This window comes from Pteropus vampyrus, unplaced genomic scaffold, assembly GCF_000151845.1.
Source record: "Pteropus vampyrus isolate Shadow unplaced genomic scaffold, Pvam_2.0 Scaffold16, whole genome shotgun sequence".
NCBI lineage: Eukaryota > Metazoa > Chordata > Mammalia > Chiroptera > Pteropodidae > Pteropus > Pteropus vampyrus.
In genome coordinates this window covers 3,504,473-3,513,361 of record NW_011888797.1, presented here as the reverse complement: position 1 = coordinate 3,513,361, position 8,889 = coordinate 3,504,473, and the positions used below count along the sequence as shown (strand labels likewise).

Genomic DNA, 8,889 nt, shown 5'->3' with positions numbered 1-8,889 from the left:
TTTACTGGATTGTTTTTAAATAAAATCTAATCAGATGCTCCTTATTTATGACTTTATTTCATATTAATTATCCAACAACTTTTTATCTCTTTCTCTTCTTTATTTTTCGGTTTGGTTATTTCGAGTTGAAAAAGCCTGACTTGAGACATCCCCACCCCACTCATAATCTTCTGACCCCCTTCCTTGTGTCCTGTCTCTCTGCCCTCTATCCACTGGCTATGCTTGGAATAACCCCAGCCCAGGAAATCACATGACTACACCCTCTCTGCTTTAATGTCGCCATGTCTCTGAAGTCATCTCTTCTGTATATAATTAGTACATCACCCTCAACATTTTTCTATTCCCTTTACCTTTTCTTATTTTTCTCCTTAGCAATAGAAATATCACCATCTGATACATTATAGATGTATTTGTTTGGTTTTCTGTCACCCCCACTAGAATGTCAATTTCATAAGGCCAAAGACTTCATATATTGTATCTTGTTTTTAGAACAGTGTCTGTGATATAGTGTAATGTGAGAAAAATCTGTTGAAGAAACAGATAAGTAATTTAATTAGCCACTTTAATGAAATATATGGGAAGGACGTGCACATATATGTCACTGGAGTCGATTGCAATTGTTTTAGGATTGTTTCATTTAAAGAATAAAGAAGCAAAAATGCTTTTAAAATATCACCCATTAGGGAAGTAAGAATTACAGGTGGCAGAGGTTATTTTTGCAGCTATAGACCTGATTTTATTTTGTGTATCTTATAGCCCAGCCCTCATCATGAGAGAACTGCTTTGCCCTGCTCCAGATTTATCGGTCACATGAAGAAATTCTCTGAATCTCTTAAATTTAGCAGTCTACGTTTTCTGCGTTATCCAGGTAAATTAAGAAATAATCCCAAGAAAGACCAAGATTTCTAAAGAAACTCTGGAATATATGTAGGTAAAAAGCATTAAAACTTTATCGAAGAACATTAGAATTGTGTTTCAAAATAGCAACAAAAGAGAATTCATTGGCTTATTAAAGTTGGAAAATCCAAGTGGTGGACTGGTTCAAAACATGGTTGGATCTAGGATTTACCAATATTATCATGATTTTCTTCCTTTTTTCTTTTTTAAAATCTTCACGTTGACCTAATCTTCATTTGGGGTTTATTTTCGGGTATAGGCTTATATGATTCTTCGAGCTTGTAATTTTAAAAGTGAAGAAACTCCTATTTGCTCTGCATTTATAACAGTTCTCAACTCCTATCCAATGATTCTGATTGGTCAAACTTGAGTCCCAAGTTCATTCCTAGTGCATTTAGAATGTCTAGGGGAACGGAGTATACAAGTCAACTTTTGTCATCCTTGCGTTGAACCTTGAAAACTGCATTTAAATTACACAAACTGTGTGTGTGGAGTGGGGGAGCTGGTGGAGAATGGGAGGGATGGCTTTCTAGAATAAATTAATATGGGGCAAGCAAAAAGTGTCATTTTGTGTTAAGTCAAAATGTGTGGTAGCATTAGTTATATTCTATACAGTTCTGGTATCATTGACCTCGGACCAATTTAATCACCTAGAAGGGTAGGTAAACTTACATGTCTAATTGCTTCCCTATGAGAAAATGAAGCTTTTTAGGACAATTGATAAAGCAGATGACTGCTATATTTTTGTTTAGATGATGTATTATTTTATAATGTATTTATTGATTTTATTAATAAATAAGTTTATTACCTGTGTGTAGATATCAGAACCATTGAAATGTTTCCCTGATTCTATGATAATTTAAAAGACCTGGAATAATACAGTTTTATTGTAGTACCATTCATACTCTTCTTTCTTTACAAAAATTTGGAAACTGAGAGTGGGTAATACAATCACATGGTTCAAAAACCGGAAATATAAAGAGGCCTACAGTGGAAGGTCTTGTTCTCACCCCTGTTTCAATCTGTCCTCTTCCTCCCCGCCACCCCCTGGAAAACCACTTTTTCTGGTTTCTTGGGAATCCTTCCACATTTTCTCTAAGCAAATAGGAGTGTGTATATGAGCAAATATAAGCATGCAGGTGAGCAGCAAGCGGCATTCTTCACTTTGCTGTCTTCACCTGACACTGTAACTTGGAGCTCTGTCTACAGAAGTACACAGAGAACGTCCTCATTCATTTTTCTTATAACTTGAGAGTCATATATTTTTTTATTATACCTTAATTTATTTATCCAGTTTCCTTTGATGGAAACCAGTGATTCCCCCAAAAGGACTAATGAAGTAATTAGGATATTGTATTTTAGAGCTTCGATGGCGGATATTTAAAATTATTTAAAAAATTGATTTTGTCCATTTTTGTTGGTTTTAAAGAAAGAGTAACTGAGGCTTAATTCCATCTAACTAAAGCAATTTAATAAAACTATATGCCAACCTCTTAATTATTTTCAAAATACAGTGTGGGGACAAAGAAAATAATTGCCACTGTCAGTGCTTGAAAAATGTATGACATTTATTTATTGCTTCCCTATGAGAAAATGAGGGTTGAGAGTATGAGTACAACTTTGTATATATTTATTTTTTTATATATTTTATATATATTTATTTATTTATATATATATATATATATTTTTTTTAATTAACGGATGAGAACCCAGATGGTCAATCAGCAGAATATTTTAGAAATGATTTTTTTTTTTCAAATGAGTGTTAACTTGACAAAATTTATTTTCCTTGGTGCTGCCCCTTTCAGAGCCAGACATATATACCAATATAGATGTAAATGCAGTCAGGACTGTGTACGTGTCTGTGTGCACACACACAACCACACGAACACTAATAATGCTCTCCAGAGACCCACAGGACAAGACTGTGTATAAGCCGATTATGCCACAGCCCACAGATTCAGCAACCACTTATCAGCAACCTACCATGTTCTGGGTGCTACGCTAGGTGCTGGGCGACACACAGAAAATCTGTCAGGGTGATTGTCCTTACAGATCTTGTAATTTAATAGGGAGATTAGGAATTTACTTAGAGGACAAGGTAGTTGGCTGGTAATGCAGTTTAAGAAATATTTATTAAATGCTGACTGTGTACCAAACACTGTGCTGGGTACTGGGAAGAGCTGTAAGAAAAAGGAGAATGTAAAATTATTTTGAACAGGGAGGTCTCATAAACTTTACGGTTTGTTTGTTTGTTTTGTTTTTGTTTTTTAATGAACTGTATTGATTGACAACAACCAGGTGATCTCAGCATGTCACCGAGGAGGTTTCCTGCTTGCTGCAGTGGCCTCAGTCTTTGCAGTAGGGTTAGGAATCATAGCCTGGAGAACTATGAGAGATGGCGGGCAGAGGGGTGAGAGGGAGGGCTGGGATCTGGTTCTCCTGCACTTGCCCGATTTCACTTGCAAGCCGTAATTCTTTCTTTCTAGAACCGAGAGTCAAGGGCTTGCCCTGTTCCTAACTGTGCTTTGGGAAGGTCTCTGGGATTCTTAACCCACACCACCATTCCGCTGGCACTGAAGCATTCTCCGCACACAACCCGTTGTCCGGGAAAGTCTCAACACGTTTTGGAGACCCTTGTATTACAGACCATGGAGGCTTCTTAGAGAAGACTCATTTTTGCTCCTCCCAAGTATAATAACAAGAGGCAAAATGGCTTCAGAATGCCTTCCTTAGTTGGTTCAGACATACCTCACGCCAGTTTCAGAATCACTTTACAGCTGACTGTGGCGGGTGAAGCCTGTATGGGCCTTGCTTGGATAACTCCTCCGTTTCCCTGAAGTTTTCTCGCTTTTTCTTTGCCATATCCAAAGGCTCCCATTCCTCTCACACTAAAACTTGTGAGAAAACTCTCGGGTTCTGACAGGCCTCTTTTCAGGTTACTTGCCCTCGTGAAGCAGTGGTGGTTCCCACTGGAACCTGGAATGCCTCTGTACCGTTCTCACCGCTTTCTTGCAAAGAGCTTGGGGCAGGATTTGCCATCCACCTATCCCTTGGTGAAAAACGCTTGTCATGGGTTGACATAAATCTGCACTTGGGGGAGTGGGGGAAATTTCCAGTTGTTTGCCTTTTGGAGACGGAGGGGGAATGATGCGAATACAAACCCAGAGCTTAATTCTTGGGAAATTCAGGAAGCGTCTCGTAGAGGGGAGGGGGAGAAGGACACTTGTCAAAGTGCCTATGCTGCTAGTCCTCATATAAATGCTCTTTCTCTTTTGTCCCTACCGGATTCTAAAGAATACAACGCTAGCAAAAGCAAAGGAGGCACTGGCGAGTGAATGCAGCAGTGTTTTCTAATCCATGTGGATCTAAACTACGCAAGTTTCGATTCTGTAAAGAATCTTCCTTAGCATGCTGGATTAATCACATGGATTAATAAAACACAGTCGCCTTCACTCACTGGTGCCTCCTAGCTTTTGTAGTTGCCCCCCCCTTCTTCCTCCCCATTTTAAATTCTATGGAACTCGGAGAGAACAAAAGAGTGGCATTTTCTATGAGTACCACGGCCATTGGTCCAGTGGTCCATCCCCACTGCAAGGTAGGTTCCTTGAATTTCTCAGTATGCAAAACTCTTGTTTGTGCCTGTATGGTAACCTGTGTGTCTTAGGGAAAACTCTGGGTGTCTTTTGGACTCTATATTCTGTATAGTTTGCTATGGGTAAAAAGTAGCACATTATAGCTTTTTTTTTTTCCCCAAGAGCAAAGACTAACTTAAAGGCAGTTAGTACATGTTGCACAATATTAGATAAGGGCCTTGTTTAGATGCAGGTCTGTTGATCTCAACTCCTTTTAGCTTCTTTAGCTTTCATAAACCCACGCCTCCTTGTCTTCTGAGATAAGACCATGTGGCCTACATCTAATTCAACAATGACAACAATAACAACAGCTAGTGCTTGTTGAACTTGATGGTGTGCCAGGCATTGATTTAACACTTTACCTGAAGTATCCATTTAATCCACATAGACACCCTATGAGACATGCATATTATTATTTCTATTTTGTAAGTAGTAACCGGGATCAGGGATGTTCAGTATCTGATTGAAGTTCATGAAGTTCATGCTAAGTGGTGGAGTGGACACAACTCAGATCTAGCACTCTCCAACGTCTGTGATTCTAACTTTTGTTGCTGTTTTTCCTCGCCTAAAGCCGGTTCATTTAATCGTGCCTTTAACAATTATACACACACACACACACACACACACACACACACACACACATATATTTCTAAGTTATGTTGTAAGTTTCTTAATGAATTACGCCTTCTTCCAAATGATAAAATAAAATGGCAGACGATTTCCTGTTTTGGCCCACAGCTTGTCATTGTTATCACTTATAAGTTGGAAAGCTCTGATTAAAACCTCATAGGAAAAAATTAACAGAGAGAGAAATGGATGGAGAATGAGAGAGTGAGAATGGCTAGTAACAGGAGAAAAAGCAAAGTCTCGAAACATACCAACTTACATAGATACTTCGGCATCTTGTACTTATTTGTCTGAGTGCCAATTATGACAGGGTAAAGGAACTTTTTATTTCTTCATAGACTCTCTCCTTCACAGCACCCTCCTCCCTCACCTTCCCCTTAGGGTGAGAATTCTTTCTTTTGCCTCAGCCTACTTAAGCTCTTCAAATTTATTGAAAAAAAAAAAAAAAAAATTCTGCCCTCAGCAATGAGCTCCTTGGACTTTAATATCAGGTCAGAGTTACCGGTGAACAAAGAACTGAAAAAATTGAAGAAATGGAAGAGTACCCAAAGCAAGAGAAGAAAAATTACAATTTCAAGTGGGGCTTAGAGGAAGAGGAAGAGACCTGTCTGTGGTCCCAGCTGATGTGAAGCAGAGCTCTGTGGGGATTGCCCTGGGGGAGTGTGAGGGGGAGAACTGGGGGACAGCTGCTATTTATATGGGAGAGAGCACGAGGTGAAGAAGTAAAGTGAGAGGAAGAAGGAGAGAGTGAGAGAGGGAGAAAATGAGGAAGAGAGTTAGGGAAAAGAGGCTTTCAAGGAATTTGTCGTATCTTATGAATCTAAGTATTTCTTCAGTATTTCCTCAATAGTGAAATTAAGATTTAAATAATTTTTAGTGCCAATTAAGGTTCATTTATGGGGGCCTCTAGGCACATCTGGGCAAAAAGGAGCCTCAGTGGTTTCCCTTCTTAGGGGCTACACGTCTTAAAAATCTCTAGGTCATGTTCATATGTGCTACTTTTTCTTGGTCCAATTTCAGCCCCATCACTGAACTATGTGGAACGTTCCAGTTATTTCGGTGCTTCCTGTTGGCAGAGAACATGGTTTCTCTTTGTACCAATAGTGTCTACTGCAACTTCATTGTTATTGAGTTTTTTTTTTAGTGTTGGTTATTTATTCCATTTATGATTATTTATTCCATTTACTCTTCTAAAGAAGATCTTGATTTTATTCTTGGATATTTAATCTCCTTGGAATTGTTCCTTATCTCACACTGTCGTTGTACCCTGTTTTGTCTCTTTTATTGGTCTTTGCTGATCTACTGTTGTTTGTAAATCATCCTATACTCTCGTCCTTTCTTCTTATCCTGTCCTTTTGTAGGTTTCCATTTCTGTTCAGTAAGGCTCTGTCTTTTCATAGCTATTAAGGATGCCAAGCTCTGTTTTTTAAAAATTCCCCAAATGACTAGCTGCAGGAAGTTTTCTGAGCTTTCAGGATGCTACCTTCTCTCCCTCATTTTTCTATATATAACTACATATCCATTTTTATATAGCATTATATAAATTTCTATCTATCTGTCTGTCTGTCTGTCTATCTATCTATCTATCTATCTATCTATCTATCTATCATCTATCTATTTTGTCTTTGAGTGAGCAGCAGTCTCTCTGTTCCTTGGTGCTTTTCCAGAAGACATGTGCAGGTATCATTTGCTTTTCTTCATTATTCTCTTGGAAGCTATTCTAGTCCTTTCAGGCTTACTGCTGCCCCAGAAATAGCTAGGCAGCTGGCTAGTTCCTCTCTTGCTCTCCTTTTCCCACCCCCCTCCCCAAATTTTCTGTTTTCATGTCAAAGACAAAGAAATGACTCCTTTTGCTGCCCTCCTTCCTGCCAAAAGTTTATGAGTACAAGGCCAGACCTGATCCTAGGGTTTAGCCTATATCCTTACCCTAACCCTAACCCTAATCCTAACCCTAACCATAATCCTAATCCTAACCCTAACCCTATATCCACACAGTGCTGGTCTCTTACTGTAAGGTGAGACCTCCCTCCACTGCCTGATTCTCTGGTACGTATGGATTATAAGAGGAGTTACAACTCCTGTAAGCGTTGTTACTTTTCTCAGATTTAACATTTTCATGTAGGATCTATACCTTTGGGGATAGACTGAACAACTGCCAGTCTCCTCTCTCCCTTGTACATCCAGGTCGGATTTAGGGCAGAGATTAGAAAAGTCCGCAATACATAGAGGTGGTTACATTTTTATTTTTATTTTTGGCCACAGACTTTGGTTCTCCTGGAAGGGAGGGTGAGGTGGACAACTATGTGGGGCAAAATGTGTCCCTTTTTTTTCTATCAGCCAGGCTTCTTTCTTTCATCATCCAAAGTACATATCTAGTAGTGACAGTTGTTTTCATTCTATCTCGTTCTTCTTATAAATGCATCTTAGAATCCAGTGTAGGGTGTCTCTCAGGCTTAGATGTTTGCAAGAAGTGGGGAGAGGTTGCACCAGAGAATGATGGCTAGAACTTTACACTGTTCTTCTAATAGTGGATTTCACTTGCGATTGGTGAGAAATGGAATTTTTGCCATGTAATTTTATTTACATTTCACAGCATCCATAAGAGTGATAATTACAAAAGATGGGGCAGACTGTCAGTGATGCTGTGATGTTCACTCTGGGAGGGGCTGACCAATAAGCTGCTCCGTATTTCTCATCACTTGGTAAATTATTTCTTTTTCAAACAATGAGCTTATTGCCTTTTTTACCTACCACCAACACTTAGGATAAGACTGTAAAGATGAGGAAGAATGCACTTCTGTTCGGTAGTTAGCAACTTGTCTTCATTCACAACGACCTCATGAACTAGTCTTTACTTCAACCTGTAGTTCTATCTTCACTTCTATCAAGATGGTACCTGATTTTATAACAAGATTCACAGGACCAATGTCACCCAAGAACCTGGATACAAGAGGTCTACTGTAGTGAAACCGTGTCAATCAATGGCTGGGAGATTCTGCCTGAGAATGGCCAAACCATTGGAAATGAATGTATTTGTGCAGGAGTGCCTTCTGAAGTCACCGTGGGGATTTCTGAAGGGAATAAAAACCCTTTCTTGCTAAGTTTTCCTTTATCTCGACATTCTCTAGCATGGCACGGAGATTTAGAAAAAGAATGCTTTGTTATATATGGTTAAGTACTAGTGTTTATTCATTCATATACCACACTTATATGCTACAATAAATTAGGGTGGGTTAGCCCATAGTTATAATAGGAAAAACACATTATTTATTTAAAGATATAAGTTTTGGTCAATTCTAATTTAATATTTATCAATATGTATTAAAGAACGTGATTAGTCAAAACTGTAGGTTGTCATCTGCTTCCTCTATGTTTGAAAACAACAAGATCTGTTTTCAATGACTTTTCTTGTCACTTAACACTGGAAGAATCTAATTAATAGACGCAGTTGTTTCTCTTATGAAAAATTCATTACAGAAAGTGTGGCCAATGAAATACGAGTCTTCAGATCCTCACAACTGGACAGACCTTTTTGCTGTTACCTAGACTCCCCATATGCATAGGCATTATTACAGAGTTTCAGTCATAGGATATGTACAATTTAATATTCTGCTTTAACTTCCCATTATATCATCTCTCTGTATTGCTTCATCGTTTGCTACAATCAACTTTTTCACTTATTATTTTAATGGCTCAACAACATTATACCCAGTTGACTTACTATCATTGA

At 38.5% G+C, this 8,889-nt stretch overlaps 1 protein-coding gene across 1 annotated transcript in view; it reads left to right on the top strand.

Annotated features, from left to right (window-relative positions):
* CUNH12orf42 (chromosome unknown C12orf42 homolog) overlaps positions 1–8,889 on the top strand; it is an 86,688-nt gene that overhangs the window by 34,086 nt on the left and 43,713 nt on the right. The gene's annotated exons all lie outside the window — the stretch shown is intronic.